This window comes from Equus quagga, chromosome 4 (assembly GCF_021613505.1).
Source record: "Equus quagga isolate Etosha38 chromosome 4, UCLA_HA_Equagga_1.0, whole genome shotgun sequence".
NCBI classification, from domain to species: domain Eukaryota; kingdom Metazoa; phylum Chordata; class Mammalia; order Perissodactyla; family Equidae; genus Equus; species Equus quagga.
In genome coordinates, this window is record NC_060270.1 from 86,716,102 (window position 1) to 86,740,507 (window position 24,406).

General features: G+C 35.4%; 1 protein-coding gene across 2 annotated transcripts in view; it reads left to right on the forward strand.

The window, feature by feature from the left end:
• ARHGAP15 (Rho GTPase activating protein 15) overlaps positions 1-24,406 on the forward strand; it is a 606,459-nt gene that overhangs the window by 119,096 nt on the left and 462,957 nt on the right. The window lies entirely within an intron of this gene.

The window sequence follows — 24,406 nt, forward strand, 5'->3', positions numbered from 1 at the left end:
TCTCACTGGGGAGAAAAATCTGGTTGCCAGTTTGTTCTGCATTTTCCAGAATCTAATTCAGGTCTTTCCAGATCATTTGAACCCACGTTAATTTCAAAATAATAATAATAATCATTTTCAACATATTCTAGAATAATTTTTCTGGTTGTAGTTTTACTCTGTTTAGGTATTCATTGTTAATGTGATAAAGGTTTTCTTACCAAAAGTGAAAAAGAAATGAAAGAAGGAAGGAAAGAAGGAAGGAAGAACGAAGGAAGGAAGGAAGGGAGGAAAGAAGGAAGGAAGGAAGGAGAAAGAAAAAAGAGAAAGAAAAGAAAACTAAACATACTTGCCTACAGATCAAAGGACTAAAGCCAAAGTGATTAGAATGTGAATTTAAAGAATCAAGGTAAAATAAATTTTGTTTTACAGTGAGGAATTGTAGATCAGTGATACATCCTGTCTCCCGATTTCTTACTCTTTGTTATTCTGTCATAAGCAGCAAAACTTAGAGGTTATAATCCTAGCCTCTCTGACAGCCTAGATGATCAGTATGACTAGTTCTGAACTGGATTAGGTGAGCTAAGTGGTTTAGTTTTATTATGTACTGTGAGTTTAGCATTCTAATTACCAATGTCATAAAATAAAGACGTTAAAATTTGACATCAACATAATTCTTAGACAATAGAAACCCTGGGAATTGGGCTACAGCAGTCTTTTTCAGTTCTTCCATTTAATGTTTTGAAGAGTTAAGTTAGATCACAAATGAGGATGATAGTCAAGTGTGTGTGATGGATATAGGGCTGCAAATAGAAAAAAGAATTATGTACCATTTTACATAGGTATGAAAATAATATACATAGATAGACATTGAAACACCTGTACGTGTCATCCTAACCTTTTCTGAACATGACTAACCACCTCCTCTTATAGTGTTTTACTTGTTTTTCATATTTCTGAATATAAGTATTTCCAAAGATATTGAAAACTCTTCTCACTTTTGGTAGCTTTTTGGAGGTGAAACTCCACCCAGCTAGTTTTGCTTGTAAGGTAACTGAGCAGTTCCTGGGACCTCAGTATTCTTACATCCAGTTTATCTTTTTTTTGTCTCGTACTCTTTAGTTTAGAGAAACGAAAGGGGATCATAAGGATGTCGTGATTAGCAAAGCTGAAGAAAGATTCAAATTTCATTTCCTGTCTTCTTCCTTTTGGGGTGAATCATGTGATTTTCTTATCATGCTGAAATCTTTTCATCACCTAAACACATGAGCCTAGGTAAAATTTACTAATACGTATCCACAGATACAGACCACCGGAGTAAGCCTTTTGAGAGGAACAATAGAAATAGCTTTTATAGTTCTGTTAACGAAAAAGCATTGGGAAGGATTTGCCAGAGAGCTAAATCTAGATGACTTGCATCAATATTTGATTAGATACATTAGCTGGTCTAACTCTCAAATGATCAAAATAAACATGATTATATCTCAAAAACATGGTATTAAGGCATTGTTGGATGTTTGAGTGTGTGTGTGCAAGGGTTTCATTACCTACAGAATAATGAAGTGTTTCTTCCTGACTGAAAAAGACCATCGTAGCTTCGGCTGATGTGCTACAGCAGAAATAGCTTTAGGATTCCAAGTTTGAATTAGGCTTGGTGTTCAATCTCAGTCTATGAATTATAGATTACAAATAGCAAATGACTATTGAGATTTTTGGCTCAAGAAAAATCAAAGAAGAGCAAAATTAGAAATAATTTAAAATTTGAAATCTGTCGTTAAAAAGTTGATGGATTAGCAATTATATGCCACATAATTACAATGTCTGTGGAGAAGTCAAACTTAAAATGAATAGGAAAACAAACAAGAAATTAGGTGCTTGAAATATGCTTGAAAGACTCAGCAGCACGCATTTGTGACACGATAAATGGAAGGATTTCATTTGTTTCATTCATTTGTATATGCCATTTGGACATTTGAGTTGTTCATTTTCTTTTTGTATTAAAAGCCGAATTTCCTTCATAGTCAAAGTCTTATTAAACTCTTGATGTAGGTTCAATGTTATTTGATTGGAACATGGTAACATAACAGTGACAACATGAATTAAGTATTAAGGATCGGTATTCAACAGCTCTCAGTATATCAGAATGATGCTGAGATTACTAAAAATTGTTAGCAACTTCTATAATAAAGTATATATAGACAAGTCATAATATGTATTTAAAAATTATAAATCCATATCCATGTACGCATTTATATTGTGTGTGTGTCTATGTATACAGGCACATCTGATAGTTTAACCTTAGGAAATAGTGATCATTTCCACACACATACATACAAACACAGAAAGACACTTTGTACTTATAAAAGGTCATACAAATTCTAAGTTAAACTAGTAAATGTTCATTACTGCTAACTTTTGTTTAATTCTGCATTTAGCATAATTGTCCAGAACCTTCACAAGTGTGATGCAGCTTGCGAAAGCATTTAGCAGCCCAGTGATTTGTAATGAACTGGGGTACGAGTTTTCTTAGTTAATTTAAAAGCACCACTAGGTTTTCATTGGGGAAAGAGTGAATAAAAAGATTTATGTTCAAATCACATATTTTAAACATTCCTGCTAAGTGCTAGTTTGCTTTTTGGTGTTTAGCTTGAAATTTAAAGCACTAAGGATTAAAAGGATTACAACATAATCTTAAATAATCCTAAATGTCATTTACGAAGAGATAGTTGTAATAACTAAATAAAACCATGTTAAAGGATGGCAGGATTGTCAGGCAGCATCTATACCACAAGCGGTGCTTCTGTCACCTTCCTCTCTTTCCTTGTGGAGACATCAGGCATTTACAAAGCTTTTCAATAGGAAGTTCAACTGCAAAAATGGCTGCAAAATAATTTAAAACAATCAGCAAGTTTTTAGCTTTAGTATTTTATTGTTTCAAAGTTGAAGGAAAATTTTCACTTAGGTTTCCTTCCTTCCTTCAAACACAAGGCTCTCTGATTTAAATATTTTTGAAAGTGTGGGGAAAGGGAGTTCATGACACAGCTATTGAATAGATAGACGACACATCTCCAGAACATTTCCGACCTCGAAGGAGCTACCCTTCCTTATTAAATATATGGTGATCCCAAGCACTGTGATTAATTACAGGCCGTTTAATTTAGCACTTAAATATTCTTTGCTCCTGTCATGTAAATTAGTTTAATCTCCCCAAAGAAAGAATATCCTGTGCTTTATGCTCATTAAACCAGAGGACTGGACACCTTTTAACTGATTCGATGGTTACTGCTAAGGCTCGAGTTGCATTCTTTCAGCCAAAAAAAAATTCACTGTCATAAAAAATTTTAGGAAACCGTGTCCGAAATATGGGCTCTGTGTTCCATGATGATTTCTGGAGTGTCGATTCTATTCTCTTTTGCAAATAGGGGGAAAAGAATAAGAAAAATACTGTTTTGCCAGTCCTTTTCACTACTGATTTAAAGTACATGATTACTCATTTAAAATAAGTCATTTCTACTCTAAAGGTTTACCTTTTCTCAGAGCCAGACAGTGACTAGGCCTCAGTTTTTCTGTTTCCTTTAAAATAAAATTTTTAAAAAAATTTCACCAGTGAATATGCAGAAGGCTCATCTAAGATTATGTGTGTTAAATAAGATAATTCTACTATTAATGAATTATGGCTGATTAGAACTATATCAGTTACCTGTTAGAAAGCAGAAAAAATTAAATAACCCAAGAAGATGAGTCTGTTTTCCTCCCCCACCACTAATTTATAACCTTAAAACAAAAATCATCACCAAATTTCCTGGATTGGGGTTCTTTTTTAATACATAAAAATATCTTACGGGCACCGGTCTGTTCCTAAAAGTAAAGTAAATCTCAGAATAGATGTATCATTACTTGTATTACTTTTTTGACTTTGGATGGAGTCTTCTGGCTATAATGTGTATTAAACATATTCATGCAATATTTTCCATGGATATGCTTTACATTTAAACATAATTTGATTGCTCTTCCTGATCTGAATATGTCTTAGCTTAAAATGTTTAAGTACTACTTAAGTTTATTAATGCGAAGATAATTTAATAACATCTTGGAAAATGTCATTTTAAGCCAAAAGGAAAACTACTGGTATTTTGCTTTTATCCATTTCCTTCTGTTAAAAGGGATGGTTTAAAATAAATCTGAGCTTTTACCAATTTTCTCTTTCATTTTTCAATGCTTGCAGTTAGACTAAATGCAAAAGGATGATTCTTCACATTCATATATGCATTAGATTTCAAGTAAAGCTGGTTTCACTTTAGAGAATTACTCACAGTATCTTAAAAGGCATGGCATTAAAAATAAACCAGAGTAAGAGCAGCATTAATGTCTAATACAGTTGTTTTTGATTTCTAGCTTGTCCCCAATCATTTTCTCTATCTATTAGATATTCATCCATCATGCAGAAGGTGCAGTGGAGAGAACACAAGAGTCTGGGGACACGTGTTCCAGTTTTGGCTGTGTCAGTTGTAACTTTATGTAGAACCCAGGGCAGGATCCCGCCTCCAACTTAGAGTTTTTCACACCAAGGAAATAAGAGATAACAGTTCTTATCGCACCCGCCTCTCATCTGTGTTAATGTTAAAATGAAGCAATCCTGTATTTGAAAGCAACTCCAAAAGACTGATTTTAATATAACTACAACCAGGTATTATTATTCATCTACTAATCACATCATCTCACTCTCGGGAAGTTTTTGAGAAATTCCAGATGTGGATTTTGGAAGAATCTGGATAGGAGAGATAGATATCTATGAAATATAATTCAGGATTTCTGCTCCACTTCTAGTCTCTGTACTGCCTTGTCAACTTAACCAATAGACTAAGATTTAATACCCCGTGTGGATGTCTTTTCACTCATTGTGTAAGTAAGAATATGTGTCCTCAAACCTTACTGAAATTATTTTTAATATTCTATTCTTATGCATATTGTAATAAATGTAATATCTAATCAATATAAGTTAACTAATTACTGTCATGTCCCAGTTAGTACTTTAAGAAAAGCATTTCAACCTGAAAGCTTCTACCAGGTTATTGGTAGCGACTTACAAAAGGGAACCTAGAGATACATGCAGGAACTATGCCGAAAAATGAAAGAGAGGGAATGGTAACTCTTTTCATTCTCTTACTGAGATATCAGGACAATACTTTTTTTTTCTAACTGGAGGGGAAGAGATGATTATTTTTATGATTTTGGCTTCATTTTTGCCAGTGGGATTGCACAGAAGGATTTTGATGTATGGAGTGATATAATTTTATAATCACGGCTTTGATTTGGGAATATTAATGTCAGGGGTGTATAAGATTTACTGCAAAAGATAGAGCCTGAGGGCAGGAAGTAAAACTGATTGTAAGAATCTCAGGTGAGATTAAGATGAGACCTAAAGAGCATGCTAGCCTGATTGATGAAAGGAGACACAGAAACAAGTTGATGGATGGAAAACACACCCTCATGTGAAGAACATGCCTATTTGTTCAAACGATGGGACTTGGGAACCACTGTCGTCTCTTTGTAGGTTCAATTTTTGAGAAATAGTAAAGCTCTTTTTGTTTTTTTTTAGAAAAAAGCTATAATCTCAACTCTAGAATTAAGATACTAATAAGTTGAGTAAACTAATAGGGAAAACAATAGCAAGTGTACGTTGTCTGGTGATTCCACGAAGCTTAGTGGTCTATGAGGATGTGTACTCAATTGGATAGCTACTTTATTCCACTAACTACTAAAGGGCATAGTATTATCTTGTTGTATTCATTTTTTTTTAACTGTCATCAAAGCAGAATGCAACTGGATGACAGTAAAGATTGACAAATAGTCATATTAGTAAATTTTAGTCCCAAATTAGCCAAAGGAATGAAAAATTTAAGATTCCAAAATAAAATAAAATAAATCAAAATTAAAAGTTCAAAGAAAAAAGGAAATGTCAACTTGTCTTCTTATGCTTCTAACGTTTTCGAAGCCTAGATGCATGTGACCCAATGAGCCTAGATCACTGGTTAGCTCATTTCTCATTGCCTTCTGGAATACCTGGCTCTACCTGCTCAAAGATAAGAGTTGTGCATTTGGAATAAATTCTGGATTTTAGTCTGACAATGGGTTAAATGCAACATGCTGTTCATCATTTATTGACATCATGACGTAAATCCCTGTTTTTATGGAACATACTCTGTTTCTTGAGGTTTGAGTGGAACCAGTGTGATGGTCACTGTGCCACGCCTGGGCTAATTCTCCATGTTCACAGAATCAGAGTGAGGCTAACTGAGCTACATGGGATCAAATGTGGGATGTCAGGCCATTCATACCCCCCTGAGCAAAAGCAACCACTGCCAATGAGGGATTTCATGGGATCGAGGTAGAATCATCAAGTGTTATGGTTTTCCCATTTGTGATTTTCATCTTGCAAAGTACAGAAGACATTACATTGGTGCTAGCAAGGCAACATTCAAACCAATGGATCCCTTTTTCATATCTGTTTCAAAATTCTTTTTTTGTATTTTTAAAAGAGAGTAGCCATGTTTATTCCATGCTGAGTATGATTTTTTTTTTTTTTAATAGCAAACAGTTCTCTTCCAGAAAAAGGAACGGTTTAATCCCTAAAGCTGGTACATAATAGATGGGGCCAGTAAATGGTATCACATTTTACAGCTTGTCCATAAGGATGACACAGGGTGAAATAAAATTGAGTGCTTTTGGATAGTGTAGGATCACTGGCAGATAAATAGCCGATGCCATTCAGTTTTCAGAAACATAAGGTAATGAGGCTGGATCCGAAGGCAAAAGAAAAAATATATATATTCACAGTGTTTATATGCCACAAGCCACTGAGCAGGAGAAAATCTGGGCAGTGGTGAGCAAAACCCTCAAACCTCAAAGCAATGTTCAAAGCTGTGTAAGAAAATAACAAAGCAAGCATCCATAAACAGAGGCTTGAAATGAACACGAGAAAAAAAACCTAAAAGTTTAAGATGAAAGGAAAATTCCAGCACTCATACAAAACTGGAGGGGCCACTTGTAGAATCTGTGCATAGAGTCCCTCAATGTATGAGTTAAACATGTTACTAAAAATTTAGTAGAAAAAAAGTATTCAAAAGCAAGTCTATAATACTCCGCGGGACAGTTAAGGATTCTCGGTATTTGACGAGAAGAGGAGGTTGCCCTTTTATCTGAACAAAACAGGATGTTGAGAGATGACCCAGGTGAGCCAATGAAACGAAATGCCTGATGTCGGGGAGAAAGCAGGAAGGAAGCTGTTTGAACTGTTTTCAGACAACAAATCAGTTTGAGGTGACTTGACCAAGGAAGGGATATTCTCTTGGATGAATTTCTTTTTAGTAGAGACCTGGTACATTCTTGGCCTTAGTCCCACCAGTTTGCTGATGTTTCATTTCCAGGACTAGAAGAAGTTCTAATTGTCCGACTTCCTTGGTGAACAAGTCCTAACCAAAAACTTTTTAAATACAAAATTAACAAATTGCTGCAAACAGCTCCAAAAAGGAAAGAAACACTGATATCAAAGATTCCCTTCCCAAGTGACTTAGACCTTGATAGTTTTTTTTAATTTGAATTTAAGCAATGCTTCATTTTTCAAAATTCTCACACCCACCCATGATCAAATAGAAGACAAGCTTCTGATATTCGAGATCTGTGGTAGATTTGATATCAATTCGTGGAAAAGGAGGTTATGAACACACTTTTTTGATGTGTAGAATGCACTGATGAGGGTGGCAGGAAATTATGTGAAAACCTTCTCTTTGACAGTTACACTGGAACATTTACAACCGCAGATGTTATTTGTCCATCAGAAAGGAAAATATTTGTTTCAAGCCACAGGCATTTTCTATCACAATATCAAAATAAAATTCAACAGCAGTTTAATGTTTAATGTGTAAGCAAACAAAATATTTTGGGGCGCCCAAATACTAGAAAGCAAATAGACCCCACAAAACATAACTAGTGACATGAAAGAAATGGCTGGCTTCATTACGAACAAATCTGTCCTTTTACTAAAGTAAGGATTGTTCTATTATTAACACAGGAAATCGTAGATGGGCTGCACAAAATGCTGCATTATTCATAAAAGCATTGCTGCCATCTGGTGGCTAGCTGGCGTTTCAGCACTGACTTTGCTGATTTGATTTGGCTGGGCGCTTTGGCGAGGTATTCAAAGGAGGTCTTGTGTTTATGCGGTAAAACATAAAGGAGAAATCCCCTGGCCCTGGATGTCATTCACCTGATGGCAGCCCTTTCTCTCTGTTCTGTCATAGAATGGAAGATTCAGGAGAGGCAATGACACACTCATATCTTTTGTCCTGAACATTATATTTTCCATGACTTATCTAAGGAAGTTATTCTTGGCTGTTATTGACTGATGAATTTTATCGACACTCATTTCTGTTAGCAAATAAATATGTAGTCAAATATTAGGAAGATCTATTGAATCTAAAGATACACTGTATTGCTAAAATAAGAATATACGCAAGATGCTGTAATCCCTCATTTGGATCCAAGCAAGAATTTTTTTTAAGTTACCACTCACTGAGTTTGATTTTGGAAATAACATAATTTACAGTGTTAAAAGAGAGAAATGTATAGGGCTTCATAAAACTCAAGATTTCTTCCTAGTCATTCAATTGTTATGTTAAAGAAATCTGATTAATTGTTAATGACTCACGTGAAGCCATCTTTCTCTGTGGATTTACAAGTTAAATGATAAATATTACTAAGTTCACATTGCATTTTTATCAAAAATAAAATAGTTAACATGTAATTTAAGAAATTTTGATGGTTCTCAAGCATCAGTACATCAGCACGTTCTTAATCAGAAGCAATAAGGGTATCATCGCAATTTTAGCATATGTTGTAAGTTTTTAATATTGTAGAATGTCTCATTGTATGTAATGAAAATATTTATCCTTAAACTGGGTATTTGCATAGATCACAAGTCTTTGAAGATTATAGGAGATAATGAGTTAAAATTATCCAAGGAGGAAAGTTGAAGCTTAATCCTGAATTCTCAGGGATGATATTTATTAGTCAATATTCAGTTTCTAGTGGATATTTGCCGATCTTATTAAGCCATCCTATGATTCAGTAAAAGTCAGATAACAAAGAACCATTGCACTAAAATTGGAGACTTGTAATACTGAACGAATATTATCCTTTGCAAGAAAACTTATAAATGCCTATTTTTAAAGTAAGATGGTGGGTTTTATTTAAAAAATTTTGGTTACAATTTTCACTCTATGAATGCATAGTTAGTATTACTCTTGTTACTAGCTACTTTTGCCACTTAAAATGTTTACTTCCTCAAAGCATTTAATTTGACTCATGGAAAAACATTGCTCATCTTCTCTGGGAAGATCACTCAATTCCCACCCCACCTCCTGCCCCGTCTCTGTTTAGAAAGAGAATGTGAAAAACAACAACAACAATGAAACCTTACAAAGAAAGTAAAATCTGTAATGATTGTGCCCTTGTCTCTTTCATCTATAAGTACAAAATTTCAAGTAAATTATTCTCCTAATAGACTTGGATACCACCCTATGGTGGTTTCTAATGGCTCCATAATAGAGATAGTGGCTATGGTCAGGATGCCCCAGGTTGTAGTCGTAAGTTGCTAATGTTTGTTTCAATAACATTTGCTTTTTGGCAGCTTTTATAGCTACTTAACACTAAATTCCCATTTAGTCAGGAAAATCATTCATATACTGTAATGAATGATGTCACCTTAAATCCTGTAGTATGTAATTGCTGGATGTTACATTTTATAGCAGGGCATTTGATGGTGTATTTGTTTACGCTAGATTTTATGACAGTGACAGCTGTATCTCAGTGGAGGCGTGATCTTTTCCTTTCATAGGAAGCTAGTTTTGAATTCTCTTTAACCAAATGGTTTTGCCATATATGCCCTCTGGCTTCAACTGAGTTCCCCCTCAAAGCAAAGTTTGAAACTAGGAATTATGTTGCAACTAGTTTATTTGGGCAGTGATCCCAGAGAACAGGAATTTAGAACTAGCAAGAGTGAAACAGAGAAGGAAGAAAAGGCACTACAAGGGCCATTACTGAGTTGGTCACAGAGTGGCTGAGACGCTTCTCAGAATTTTCTACCCAAGCACTGACAGGATGAAGCATTTGTCCATCAGCTTTTCACCCCTTTGGTTTATGGTTGCCTCTGGGATGAGATAATGTCTTTAAATCTTCTTGACTTTCGGGCTGCACATGTGTGGGTGTGCCAAAAAGTTCTTTCAGGTGTCCTACTCCATAGACTCAGAGAATATGTATGGCAGAAAGCGAAAGATATGGGGTGCATGCTTGAAGCAAGATGCACTCAGTCCAAAGGGATCTGAAGCCCACACAGGACTGTTTACAGCAGCTGCAGCTGGAGTCACACGTAAAGACAAGAGGCTGTGAGGCAGCACCAAGAAGCACACGATGCAGTCCACCCCTTGCAGTACTCAAGGTGACTTGTACCTCAGTTGAAGTCTGAGTCTTCGAGATACTGGCTGGCCTCAATCTACACAAAAGAGCTAATAAAAAAGTTTTAGTGGAAAAAGCTACACTCCTCTGCTCCAACTGTGTCTGAGGCCATATTTGAAGTTCATCGTTTACTTCCTCTCTCACTCATTCTAGATTTTCCTCACCCTCAGTTAAACTAGTTGATGCTTATTAGTCTGTTGTGTTTGCCTCATGAGATGAATCAGACCTTCATACCCGATGGATCTGAGCCCTAATTTTGTGACATTGCCATGCTCTGTTTGCTTCAGTTGACAATTCACTGCTCTCCCCGGACATAGAAGCACCAAGAGACAGCTCATTGAATCCTCTGAGTTCCTAAATTATTCCTCTTGTCCCCATTGTACAGAAGCAGCCTTACCTTCTTATTATAATTAGGGCCAATTACCCCTGAATATAGTAGCTACTTTATTTGCCTGCTGGTCAACATCTTGAGTATCCATGGTTACCAAGCAGTGGTCATGGCTTTAAGTACAATAATATCATTATTAATTCCTGCTAGAAGCAAATTTCTCTCCTTTCCCAAGAATAAGAATTAGAATCCAGCAGAGCTAAAGTTTCAAAACTCAGGAGCATAAATGCTGTAAATCAGTTACTACAGGGACAACTCTTACATCTTGGTGCTTAGATCCGTATATTCTAGCTATTAGGGACACTGTGACATGTATCAGATATTGGTATTGGAATATAGCACCCCAACCAGACCAGGTCTTGTCCCCCAGCTACTATCTCAACTGAGATTTTAAGAAGTCCTTCCATTATTCTGTTAGGTTGATTGTTTCCAAATAATGCATTATTTAGTAAGAACAGTGGATCTGTCTATCCACTGTTGTGCTGCCTTCAGTTCCTTGGTTTGAGGCAATGTTTTGAATGACCTCGTCTTGCTATATTGGGCATTCTTGAAACTATGGAAGGGTGGAGCAGACAGAGGCACCATAGACAGAGAAGGCAAACCTATATCCAGAGTTCATGTTAATTCCAGGGAGAATCACTGTTCTTCCAAGCATGGAGGATGGTCTAACATAGTCGATTTGCCATCAGGGGCCTGGCTAGTCTCCTTAAAGAGCTCAGTGTCTGCCTCTGCTGCTGGAAGACTGAGCAATTAGCAATGGTAGGAGTTACATCAGCCTTGGTGAGAGGGAGCCTTGGTGTTGGGTCTGCATGTAGCCACGATGCTTGCCACTATGACTACTCCACTCATGGGGCCTATGCTGCATGTTCTGAGTGGCTAAAGACAGAAGCTAGGAGAATTCAACCTATTAAGTCTTCTGGTGCACCCGCTTACTATCTAGTAGACATTAATACGTTTAGATGAGACACAAGGATCTGCATGCTCTGTGCCCGCTCCCATGAGTCTGCTGACATGTACCAAGACTTCTTTGTCTCCAACTTTCCAGACTGTCTTTCTCCAGTCCTCTGACCAATAAACAAAGCCATTCTCCACTTTCTAGAAATCAGTTGATATCTTTACCTCTGCTTATGCTATTCTTTGCAAAGTGAACAAATCATGTTTACTGCTTGTATCTCTCCCCATGGAAAGATTTCTCCTCAGCGCTGTACTACAGAGTCATCCCAGAACGCATTTGCAGTCCGTTTTTTTGGAGCTCACCGACACATTGAGTTGACCCATCCATGAATCAGGCTTGAGTGTTTGCATCCTTCATCAGCTGGTTTTCAAGAGCTCCCATGAGGCGAAAGCTGCAAGCTAAGGGAGAAGCACTGGTGTAACATTGATAGATAAAATGGGAGTTTGAGCCATATGTTCATGTAACTTACTTAGGCCTGCTGGACTTGCTTGGGCCAAATTCTGAATATAGCATTTGCATTCATGGATTGTTGCCCAAAATTATGATTCAGTGGATTTGGCAATACGCAGCTCATCATGGGAAGCTGAAGTCACATAGTCACTTGATGTCCTATGATCAGGTGCTCATTCTCTTTTCTGACCCAGTAATAGGAAAGGAGTTACTTTTCAGTTGGTGAGAATTTCTTTACTGCAAGAGGCAAAGCCTTCCTGCAGAATGCTAGGGACCTTTGTTGTGAGACTCTGATTGTAACCTGCCACAAACTCCACAACAACATTATACTCTAGGTCCTCATTGAATTTCCTGGGTCATACAGCCCAAGAGTCAAGGACCTTGCACCACAGCTTGGGATTGCTTGATGCATTGATAAGTTATGGACTGCCACTCTGGTATATGAATAGCATTCAGAAATATTCCTACTGCCCAATGTTCTGATTCACCTGGTAATGGAGATCCAGGACTTGTGGTTGTATTGCTATGTGAGACTGTCTAAGTGCAACCCAGATATGAGAAAATCTAAGTGCAATTTTGGATTGTGAGCAAGTAAACAATTGTTGTTTTAATTCATAAATTTGGGGCTAGTTTGTTACAGAGCAATAGCTAATTGATACAAGTAGTATGTTTATAAATATAATTCAGTGGCTTGATTTTTATGAGAAGTGATGACATATTTGAAAGTAAAGTTCAACCAGTATAAAAGGCCTTTTAAAAGGTTGTGGAATTATGGTTCACAGTGTCAGCTTCCACTAATTAGTTGCCAAGAACTAGCTCTTTACAGGGTTGTAGAGAAAATGCAGGTAGTGGCATTTCATCTGGTCATGCGTCTTTTTTATTACTCAGTTTGTTTATAGAAATAGCTGCCTAACAAAGTTAACTTCCAGGAAAGATGCCAGGTTACACAGAACCATACCAGAGACTTAGAATCACTTTGGGCTTTCACCCAAAGTTTTTGCAACATTAGGTGGAGGCAACATAATTTGGCTCAAAAAGTTAGAAGGGAAAAAGTGACAGCAAATGCTCATGGAACAGTATGTTCAGAGTCTTCAAGATAGTATCGTTCTTGGCCTCTTAAAAATCAAAGTATATTGTATATCTATGCTATTTTTTAGAACAGTCTGGACCAACAGGATCCAGGGTTGTCACAGGTCATTGTTAGGCCAGCAACTATAGAGCTTCTAACCCAAAAATTGAGCTGTAAGACATAAAAGCAGATAGAGCTACAGTTGGAAAATCTAAATATAGCTGAAAAGTTTTGGCACTTCAAGAGTTTCTGGGAGAAAGAAAAGAAATTTGATTTCTGTGCTGCTGATGGAAAAGCTCGCAAATGACCTAAGAAAATTATATTTGTCATATTTTCATTGCAAATGGCATTTTTTAAATTTGTTCCTAAAAGTTGAAAATGACCTCCCATGTTAAAAAACCATTAGTTAAGAAAAAACATGAAGTCTAATGTTGCTTTGGACTTTGGAACTAAATATTCTAGCAATTTCTTTAATTTTGGAAAATGCACACAAATTTCTGTTGTTATTCTTGAGAATTTTCACAAGATATTCTAGATGAGAAGATATTTATTTGTGTAAGATAAACATGCAATTCCCAGACCTGCCTTCATCAATATAATTTTTAGTCTTTTTGTCGTCTTCAAATATGTAACTAAGAAGGTTTAATTTGTTGATTTCTTTCTGTTTTTTTTCTTATATGATTAAACCTAAAGGTAAGCCTGGGATATTCATGTTAAAGCTGTGTGATAATGTGGTTATTCTGTCTTGGATGAGAAATTATGGAATTCCTTACTTGATTTTAAAATTTTCAGTGAAGTTTACTATTTCTAAATGTGTGTTAGGTTAACTTCTGGAACAGAAACTGATGAAAAATGGGATAAAATTATTCAGTTACACCGAAGCATAGGTTTTAAATGATATTTTTTCATAGTTATTTTAGAAATTGTGTGTTCGGTGCTACTTTTTCACACTGTTGAGTAGAACTCTAGAATCTTGGAAAATGACAGTTTTCAAAAATGTCTAATTTATGTTTAAGAAATTGAATAGCACTCAACTATTTCCCATTTATTTGCATTATGTCCCTTGTTTCACAGTTTCTTTTTAAATCAATTTTCCCACGCCATATACAATGCTATTTTGATAACATATCACTTTATCTCCTAAAGTCAAACGAAATTATTTTTTCCAGTGTAACACAAATTAAATCATCATGAAAATTTCAGTGATTGGAGAAAGTAGCTGAGGTATTCTTCAAATGCAACATCAAAGAGAGTACCTAATACTTGGATTATGTAGAGTACTTACTTGCTGTTGGTGAATACTATTAATTTTCTGGAACCCAAAACAGGGCAAACTAAAGGTGGTCAGTAGTTGCAAGAAAACACTGCTACCCATTTCTGTAGGGGAACATAGAGAACATAGGAAACCTTTAAAACAGACAGAATTCCCCCATCACGGTTTTGGGTCTAGACCGTGCCATTGTTAGCACGTGGGGCACACCACACAGAAACTCCCAGATCCACGGCTGCCAGCTTCTTTCAGAGGAAAGAACAGCCTGTGGGCAGCTGTGATTCCCCTGTCACCAGCTAGGCCACATACCTTATGGCATTCTCCCTTCAAGCCCTGGGGACCTGCTCAGCACTGTGGGGATGCCCAGCAAGCAGGGGCATCTGGGTGGATGCTGTCTCTAACACTGTGCCCACTAGTTGAGCCCCTGGCACCCCTCTTGGGTCTGGGCACTGTCCTGGGGACCCAGTGTCTCCAGAGCCACTCCAGAGAGTGAAGGCTCTCTGATGACCAGCCAGCCCTTTAGTGATAAGAGGTACATAAGTAATTATATTGTAAGTAATTAGATTGCTTTTACAAGAGGCATGATTTGGCGGTAATATACATCTATGATTACTAATTCATGTTTATTATTTATTTTGTTCACTTAGGACATGGAATAGTTAAATTAACTTATTAGAGATTAAATATTAAAAGAAAAAGAGGTGAAATATTTCTGAGAAAGTAATAATTTTCTACTTTCTTGGATCCGATCTGACTCAGAGACAGACAGAGGTTCGAGGGGCCACTTCTTAAATTACTGTGCCTGGGGTTTCCATTGTATGGACAAAATCCTTATACTTGATTTTTTTTTTCCCATAAACTTTTCTTAGTATTCATTTGTGTTTCCAAATAAATAAAAGAGGTAAAATAATTTAATGAAAGAAATATTAACAGAATAATACAAAGGACCAGATATCATCAGGATTCTAATTTGCCATAGTTCCGTTTATGGCCTCTCTATCAGGCAAGATATGCTAAGTTATGATTTAGGAACAAATTTCTTTTGTTCAGTTCCATGGTTTCTTCACTTGAGGTCGCAGGTTGATGGAATGGCCTCTATCTGGAACAGATATGACAAACTAAATGCTGGCCTTTAAAGCTCCTACCCAGAAGTGGAATATGTCAGGTCTGTCTTCATTTCATGGGACTAAGGAAGTCAGAGAAACAGACCACAGGTGTATAACCCTCCCATATGCAGGGCTCCTGCAGGGAGAGGCACCAGTATAAATGGTAGCCAGTAACAGAGCCTACCACAATCCCTACACAACTAAATATTCGAATCACCTGACATAACCTGCTCAATCTAAATAAAGAATTGTTGTTCTTTAAACGGAGTAAAATTCATCAAGCCATTCCAGAGATAAAAGCACATTTAACATAACTTATTGTGTGCTTGTAATTGATGGTAACATAATGACTCATTTAAAAGAATCATCAGCTCCTTTGATAAACACTGTTGAGTGAGAAATTAGAGTTCAATCGATTCAACAACATAAGTCAACCTGCATACAGATTCGTATATGTTTGAAAATTACTTCAAAAGTGTTGAGAATATAGAAAATTTGCATCAATAATTATTTAAGCCCAAAACAGATGCATAACTTATAGAATCTAGAGGTCAAAGAATTCAGGGTGAAATACTTTCTGATGGTGATAAAAATGAGGTAAGGGTTGGAAAGTGTTCACATTTAGTAATTGATCCATGTTTATAGGTTTATTCCTTTTTTCAATGGTAAGTGAATATGTGTCTTACATCGTCAAATAAGTTTGTATTCTTGTCATAGATATTTAAACACCATCTTGAAAGATAAAAAAGTGCATACATATTGTACTTCATTTTGTTGGACTGTCAGGAAATGTTCTGCTGAGAAAATATACTGTAAAGCACTTTTGCTGTTGAAGCAACAATTATTTTCTCGAGTACAAATATTTGGTGTAGGAAATTATGATTTTTTTCTATCAGGCTTTTTGAATTATATTCTTTTGGGGTGTAAAGGGGTAATATTAGACGAGATGGAAGAAGAAATGAAGGCCGTTAATGTAAATTGTTCAGTAGAAAATGAACACATTTTGCTTGGGAAAAATGCCATCTATATTTTTGGAATGAGGCATAAACCTCATTTTTAATGCTCTAGGTTTGTTGCAACAAGTAAAAACTACTTTAATTTTAGCAAAAGCACCAACTAATGTCAGTGAAAAATGATTGCAATTCAACTGTATGTATGTAGCTATCATGGCAAAGTAATTTTACAGAGTGTAGTTTTTTCACTCTGAAGGCATTGGTTTTAAGTCCTATTTTTCTCATGTAGAGCATATTGGTATAAAACAAACAAACAAAAAGGCTCTCAAACAACAGTCCTAGTAAACCAAGTTGCAATTAGCTGCCACTCCTGGGAAATATTCTAGTATATGTTGCTGGCATTTGAAAAATTTACACCTTCTGAGGAAAGGCAGGAAAATTCTGTCAAGCAATTAAACTGATTGGTATTCCCAAGAATGTAAAAAAACAAAATGAGTCCTATGTTAGACAAGAATGGCAAATAGTTGTGTATATGGCTGTGAATTGGAACAGAAAAAGCAAAAGATTTTTTGCTCCTTGTATAAATAGGTATTTTTTTCTTTAAAACAAGTGTAATATGTCAGGTAAAAACTCTTAGTACTGATTTGTAAAAAATGACACATTCTAGAGCTGAAAAAGTGTGATTAATTAAATGACCTCTAAAATACCAATAGAATGGTACACTTGGTATTAATATTTTTGGATAAATAAGATGGTTGTTAAATAAGGTATAGATGGATATACCTTTGACAACCAAGTTGGTTAATGTAAAATATGGGTATGTTACCACCAGATAATGTAGAAGATACTAAGAAGAGAACAAGTGTTTGGATTAAGAATAAAATAGAAGAAATTGGCATTTAAAAGATTAAATTAGGCTCAACTGATAATATTGACTGAAAGAAAATTATCCCGTGCAATGAAAAGAGAGGCACCTGCCATATGCTGCCCTTCCTATGTAAATATATTTCAGAAAGTTGTGAAAAAAATCAGAACATCTTAGATTCTCAAAGAAATGAAATAAACTTTCTTGTTTAGAAGGCTATGTGTTTGGTAGAATCCTTTAACAAAGAGAAAATGCTGTGGTTTACATTGTTTCTGATGCCAAATATTCCTGCGTGAACATTCCCAAATATGTGTTCATTATGTTCACATGCTCTAATTTATATAGAAATTATAGGAGGTGATGGATAAGTTTATGACTTTGATTGTGAGATGATGGTTTCATAGTTATATACTTAATCTCCAAACACATCAAATTGTATATATTAAATACCTACAGTTTTTTGTATGCCAACAAGAAAAGAATGAATGAATGAATCACGACTGCTTTGAAAGGATCAGTACTTAGTAGTGTGTAAAATCCCATACAGTTAATAAACATAGTATCATTATTTTAAAAAAGAAATTGTAAGTTAATTAAAGTAATGTTTCTCAAACTTTTCCATTAATAAATCTCTAAAGAGAGAATAAAAAAGTCTGATAGACAGGGAGGGGTCAGAGATAAAGGTATAGATTTAGGGATCTTTCAAATTTAGATGGACTTTACCATGTGAGGTTGAACTTGTGCAATTAAAGCTGTAATTCTCATCCCATATAACAGAGAAGTGAATCTGACATAAGTCATGATCCTTACAATCAACGTGGTCATTCAATTTTTTTTTATTCGCCCACAGCCCCCACCCCGCCAAAGCCCCAGTGCATTGTTGTATATCCTGGTTGTAAATCCTTCTAGTTTTTCTATATGAGCCACTGCTATAGCATGGCAACTGACAGACAGGTGGTGTGGTTCCAAGACTGGGAAACAAACCTGGACCACAGAAGGAGTGAGAGCGCTGAACTTTAACCATTAGGCCATGAGGGCTGGCTCATCCAATTCTTAAATTTCACCATCACAGTGATTTTTTTCCAATTTTTAAGACTGTTCCTTTGTAGTTGATGGTTGAAACTCTTGAGCTTTGTATTAATGTCTGCTCAATGAGTCCTTCTTTATTAATAAGGTGAAAAGTAAATTCCCACTCATCCAATCAGATTTTGACCATTTTTCTTGAAAATAAATGGCAAAATAACCAGGAAATCAACAACTCTGACTTGGTTAAACATACAACTTCCAGTTGAAAAAAGCGTTCCAAGTCACTTCCTAGAAATTATAAATTTGGTTAAAAGATTTTTAAACAGTCAAACAATTTTAAATATATTAATCATTTTTACTACTTCATTGATCACACTGAGAAAACCAAGAAGAAAATTATTCAAAACAAAATTATTCTCAGCAAATGATATAGTGACTGTGAGCGTGTTGAGAGTGACTGCTAGTAATCCTGCAGATCTGCCTGTTATACTGACATGTGTACAAGTCCCGTTGTGTGCAAGTATCAATACCTTTTTTAAAATTGTTTTTCCACAATGAGGTGCAAATATTTTGTTAATAATTTATAAGCACTTCTCTAATAAAATATTAATCTCTATCTGTCACATATTTTTACCAACTATAAAACTTTATTTGATTTTCACTTTGCTCAAGGTGTTACTACTTGGAAATTTTCAACCTTGTGTAGACATTTCTGCTTTGCTTTGGGTATGATTTCCTTTTCATTTATGCTTTAAAATAAAATCTTTACCCACCTTGAGATCAATAACTTTTCACCTGCATTGCCTATTTTTTAAAGGATTTCAATATTTTTTAACATTTAGCTATATGATCCATTGGTGATATTTAATTTGTTCATAATTTATTTTGGTTTGTAATGTGAAGTAACCCAAATAATTGAACATTCAATACGATTTTGTGAACAATGCATCATTCTCTGTGATTTTATGATGCTTACTTTTTTTATTGGATATTTTCTTCTCCTTTTAAAAAGTATGTTTCAGATATCAATTCAATTTTTTCGACGTATCCAATATTACTGTTTTCACTATTGTAACCATACAATTTATTATAATCACTGAAAGATCGAATCTCCTGGTCAGCTTTTCTTTTTCAAAATTATCTTAATATTCCTCTATTATCTTCAGGCTGTTGGTGTAATATGAAAACAATCTGATTTTGTTCTTTGTAAGTAGCCTGTTTTACCTCCCTGTTTATATCTTTATTTTAGAAAAGTTGAAAATATTATTTATTTTCCACTAATTTGCTAGTCACATCGAAATATTTTTAATGCGTGGTCTAAGAGTTTGAGTTCAAAATGGTTCTTTTTATTACTTTCACGTCATTGATGATCACTTCACGCTCTATTTTTTCATCTTCGGTACATCTAACTTTCTGTAAATTACTCCCCCATTTATTTTTTAATATGTGGTATCATTTTTATCTCAAAATTTCCCTCTCTGTGTCTCTTTCCTCTGTATTAGAAATTGCAGTTTCCCTCTCCATCATTGATACAATTTTTAGCACTATAAATTCTGATATTTTCTGCCTTTAATAAAGATTTTAATTCTGGTATCAAGCATAGAGTTTTCTGGCCTTGTTTTCATTCTCTCCTACCTTGAAGTTGAGGGAAAATCAATGTGTCAAATATTCTTTTCTACTATATGTTCTACTAATTATAAGGAGATGGACTTATTTATGAGAATTTCGAAAACAGTTTTTAGTTCTTTTACTTGAACATGAACATGTATCCATAATTCTCTAGAAGAATGAACTATTTCTTGAGTTCTTTTAAATCTACAGTCATTGTTGATTCTACTCATCAAGTAAAATCTCTCCTCTTCCCGTGTTAGACTGATTGCCTCCTTAGAAACTGATGGTGGCAGGAGGAGGCCGTGGGGTTGGAAAAGGATGCAAATGGCGCTAGTGGCCACAGAAAACAGCTCCCTTTTGGTTGTCCCAAGGACAATGATCACAAGACTGCGATGAGTAATGCAGGCCAAATGATATTAGGAAAGAAAAGAAGAAAAGTTAGCAGGGATTTTCTTAATATCCCTGCTTTTTCTTTCTGTATCATTCTGCTTAAAAGATGTAGCAATGCATTCACTGCTAATCTCAATTCAGATGATGTGTAAAATGTTTAGGGATAATTATCACCAATCTCTGAGAGATCACTGATTTGTATCCTCAATTTCCAACTCGACTAGGCCTTGATCTAGTCTGTATTTTCATGGGTGTTTCAGTAGAAAAGTATTAACCAAATATCTACTTAGCTACCTGATCAGTTCATATTCTTGCTTTTAATAAGCTGTGTTTTTTCAATTTAAATTTATCCATATCAAATGGAATTTTTTCTTCTTTTTGGCATTGTGATTTTGAAGTTTGACAATGGAAAGATAAGGATGTCATTGTAGATTGTTTTTATTTCATGTGATCCAGTACTTTGTCTAGATTTTTAGCTGTGTATCATTTCATTGCTTTTGTGTATCTTTTCAGTGGATTTTTAAAGTTAAAGATTACATTAAAGAAATTATTTACGCTGCTTGAGACATAATCACTCTATTTCTATTTGTAGATCCTGTGTTATTTTAAAATATTCCTACTTAAAATATTGCTGCACTGATCTCTTTGTCTTTAAGTTGTTTACATCCAGAAATGAAAGTAATTAGGTTGGGATACTTTGTTCAGTAAAATAAATGACAAAGTAGATGAAAATAAGGCAACAAGCTCTAATAGAATCTAATACATATTTCTGAATAATTTGACGATGGTATTTGGTAGTAATTACTAATAACTGCTTTATTTTATAGTATAAAATGTTTGCCATAACTCTAGTTCTTAATAATAAATATGTAAAACAGCCACTTACTAATTAGATGAAATAGATTATAAATGAAAAAATCATGATGCGTATCTCTAAGCAGCATATTACATGACCTTTTTCAAAAAGTTAAACATTTCAAAATGTAGGTTAATATTTTATTTGTATAATTTTTTTAGTTTTAAATCTCATCTTCTCGTCTTGGTTACTTTTAAAATTAGTTTTTAATTTATTTTAAATGCTAATCATTTCCAAACATTTCATTTCCGTATTTTATTCCTATAAAATTTCATCAGGTTAATAATTTCTCTCTATTTATTGCTAATTTATTTCCTGGTAATTCCGAAGAACCTAGCACAGAGTCTGGCTCATTGTAGGAGTTCAAACATTTTCAGTGAATAAATACATTTTGTGCTTTTTTCTAGAACTCCAACAACTCTTATATTACATCATTACTGAGAAACAACCTTTAATACAAATGAGCTTTACAGAAAAGTAAAATGTTTTCATTTCAGTCACTATCCAGTTTATTATGGTCACTATTTAACCTTTAATCTCAGATTTTAAGTAAAATGTTCTGTGCATCTTTTGCTACTTATGTCAGTTAGATGCACACTACCTCATTGAGTACTCTACTGTTTAAAAATAAACAAATTCTGTAACACACAATGTTACAGTCTAGATGAAAAGTGGCAAATATATCTCTCACTTATAACTACCTAACTGAGTTATCTAAGTGCAGACTGGCTTCAAAGTCCAGAATTTTAGGTGACCAAAGCTGTCTTTAATAACTGGTTGGTTTCCATAGAGGAAAAAAAATCCAAAGTACTACATTAATTTTCATTGTCGCATCAAAACTAGCTTTTCTCTGGTCTTCTCATCTGTCCTTCATTAAGTCACAGTCTGTGGTATAATGTTGCAAGTTTCGGAAATGCAGAAACAGTTCAAGAAATTGATTCTGTTTGTTCTTTCTGTTCAATAGACCTTTGATCTGAAATGTTCAATGGTGCCTGGCTGTTCCACACAAGCCACTTTTAAACCACTGTTCGCATTGTAATAGCCTTGTTATCAGGTCGTAGGAATTAATTCCATCACATTAGGAAGAGGAAGCTATACTTCGCATAGCACAGTCTAATAACTGTCTTGTGTTACTGGCCAATTGATTGGGTAACAAGACGACATATCACATTTATAATTCAGTTATTTTGCAAGGTGGTCTTAATTTCAGAATCTCTTAATAACAATAATAAATTTTGATTTCCCCAGGACAACTTGCCTAACTGGCTTTGGGAACCTAATAAAGTATAACTGAAAAATGTCACAGTGAAGAAGGCCACCACTCTTAGTAAAATTCCTGAATCAAGAAAGAAACATAGAGGAAACCCTTCTGCACAATGAAACAACCACCCACAAACAAAAGCAGAAACCACCCACACAGTAAAAGGCTGAATCTCCTGGGGTGGGGGGAGGCATACTTAGCAGAAATATCAAAGTTCTGCAGGCAGCTACTGTCAACCCTTAGGCAGAGAGTAGCCACTAACTTCAACTGCTAGAGACAGGGCAGGAGATCCCAGGGGCCCCCCAGGCTGAAGCCACCGTCACTACACTTTTGATGATACAATCGACAAGGGAATGAAATAACGTTATGTTGACGTCTACATCGCGTATTGTTGATCTTGGTGATGATGAGATGCAGTTAGACAATTAATGTGAAAACAGTAATTTAGAAACTGTTCAAACTGACACATTAACACAATAATTATCTAATGAGTGGAATTCATTTCTCCACTTGATTAAGTTTGTGTATGTGAAAACAGGCACATCTATTTATTAGTATACTTACCTACTTACTTCAGAAGATCCAGTGAGCAAATTGTCCCTAAGCTTCCAGCTTTACAGTTTAGCGACCTGAGAGAAGATCACGTCAGTTCCCTGAGTCATTTGTGTAAATCACCTTCCAGGCCTGCTCTTCCATGACAAGTCCTCAGTTCCTTGGACTCAGCAGTCCCCCAGTATACCAATTTGCTACACCCATACTCTTTTGGTGATAATGCATGGCTTTTTTAAAACGATTGATAAGCTCTTTGACACCACTGCTTGTTGATTTGTTCATGTCCCAAATCGGAACCATTTTCTTTCCTGGCACACCATCACATCGCTGCTCTTTCAATTCAGCTCCTATGCATCCTTTATACTAAGTTCTTCCATGAATGCTTCTCTGCGTCTTATAGCTAGAGTGGACTATTCCCCTTCTCTAAACTTTTGTGGTACATATGACCTTATAGGGATTGATGTGAAAGTTAAATGACATAACTTAGGCGGAATGACTCCCACACCAAAAGCACTCTAAAAGCATTAGCTATACTTATGAAGACCATTTATTCAGCCTGCCATTACTAATCTTATTGTTACCTTTTACCATGTGCTCCAGTGAGGGCTCAGTCCTCTGTTGGATAATTCACATGTGCCATTTCTACTGCTCACAGCCAACCCACCAATTCTATAGTTTGGTCTGTTTTCTGGTTAAAAATGAGAAAAAGAATTTACAGAAGGGTTAGTTAACACCCTACCTTGTGCAGCTCATAAGGTAAAATTGAGGTTTACACCAACTGGCAGATGCCTCTTGTGCCTACACCACTAACACTTATTTAATCCTGCCTCGGAATGACAGCTTTGCTGTCCTTGTGCCTATGAGTATTATTAATCCTGTTTGTTAGACACTTGTTGCTTACTACTTGGCATATCCGTGCATATTTTCATATGCGTATGTGTTATCTCTCTAATTACATCTTACACCTCTGGAAAACAGGGGCCACAGCTGCTACCACTTCTTTGTTTTTTGTTTTTATTGTTTTAAAATTTCTTTCAGTGCCTGACATAGTGTCTTGTATAGTGATGCTAAAAATTGTGCTTATTTATTATTTGGTATAATTTTGTATCTTACTAAAACCTCGGCTCAGCATCAGGCACCCTATAAAATCAAACAAAAATTGT